This window comes from Echinops telfairi, unplaced genomic scaffold, assembly GCF_000313985.2.
Source record: "Echinops telfairi isolate 266 unplaced genomic scaffold, ASM31398v2 ScPeMD7_7468;HRSCAF=8506_1, whole genome shotgun sequence".
NCBI classification, from domain to species: Eukaryota; Metazoa; Chordata; class Mammalia; order Afrosoricida; family Tenrecidae; genus Echinops; species Echinops telfairi.
In genome coordinates this window covers 7,356,572-7,358,157 of record NW_022111370.1, presented here as the reverse complement: position 1 = coordinate 7,358,157, position 1,586 = coordinate 7,356,572, and positions in this window count along the sequence as shown.

The window sequence follows — 1,586 nt, the reverse complement described above, 5'->3', positions numbered from 1 at the left end:
AAGTTATACTCTTGGAAACCCGCAAGGGCAATTCAACCCTGTCCCATTGGGTCGCTGTGGGTCAGAATTGACTAGATGGTAGTGAGTTGTTTGTTTTTGAAGAGAGCAGCAGCTTGAGCCTGTACTGTTAAAGACTGTCCTGTGAGATTGCTCTGTGCAAAGCATGAAGGCTCCCTCACTCACTGCCACCCAGTCGACTCCGACTCGTAGTGACCCTATGGGACAGAGTAGAACAGTCCCTGTACCATTCTGAGACTGTAGCTCTTTGGGGAGTAGAAAGCCTCCTCTTTCTTCCTCGGAATGGCTAGTAGTTTCAAACTGCTGATCTTGTGGTTAACCTTGCAGTTAGTAGCCCAATTTATGACCCACTACACCATCAGGGTTTCTTAAGATGAGAAAAGGTGTAGCCGTTTGCCCAAAGTCACGTAGCTAATAAGTGCAATGCTGTGCCTACCATTATACCCAAAGCTAACAGGAAACTCTCTTGGGCCAGCGGTCCCAGGTAGACCATAAAATCCAGCACCTTGCATTGGATAGAAATTGTTGGCCAGCTGCCTTCCCAAAGGCGCTGAGTGCATCTGCTCAGCATATCCATTCTGATTTCCCCCAGCATCTACTCCAATGGTTAATATTAGATGTCACCTTGGCTCACCTCTGTTACTCAGTGGTTTAGCGTCTTCCGTGATGTAATAACCTTCAGTGATCTGATCTGATGGGAGCAGCCAATCAACCAAAAGGAGAACTTCCTTTAGGGATGTGGTCTGCTACTGATATATAAAAGGATGTTCTCGAAAAGCTCCTTCTCAATCCAGCATCCTTCTCATTGCCTGGCCACTAGACCACTCTCCATGCTCAATAAGAAAACGAATAAATAACAAGCATGTTGGTGATGGCGTCAGGTGCCATTCACTGGGCTCCAATCAAAGCAGGCCATGTACCACAGCATCAAACACTATCTGGTCTTGCACCATCCTCAGGGTGATTGCTGTATTTGAGCCCATTGTGGCAGCCACTGTGGCAAACCAGTTCCCGGATGGGCTTCCTCTTCGTCACTGACCCTCTGTTTGACCAAGCATAAAAAAAAAAAAATTAAAAAAAAGAGTTGTCGCCAGGACAACTAAAAACAAGACACCATATGAAGACCTGTCCTGAGCACCCTTTGGCAGCAAGTGACAGGACCTAATGATTTGGTCTTTTCAATTTGGCATGAAGTTCTAACCTCTGAGCCTTGCTATTTAGCTGAACTGAATTTCGGTACTATAGAATGTAGGCAGACGCAGAAGAGTTAGATGGAAAGATAAAGCCTCCCTTTCTGAAATCATTCCTAGTTTCCCCTGCCAGCATGAAATCTAAGCACAACATGCTACTGGACTGAGAGCCAGACTCTCCGGTCCTGTCACTCACTGGCAATGTGACCCAGCAGGCCACACAATCTCATTTGTCCAGTGGTGATGCTCAGTAACCACTGGAGGCTGCCATGTTGGACAATGCAGATCCCAAAAAGAACATATCCATCACTGTAGAAAGTTCTAGTGGGTAGCACTGTAAAATGGATAGCTCCATTGCATAGCTAAACCATCTCCTTG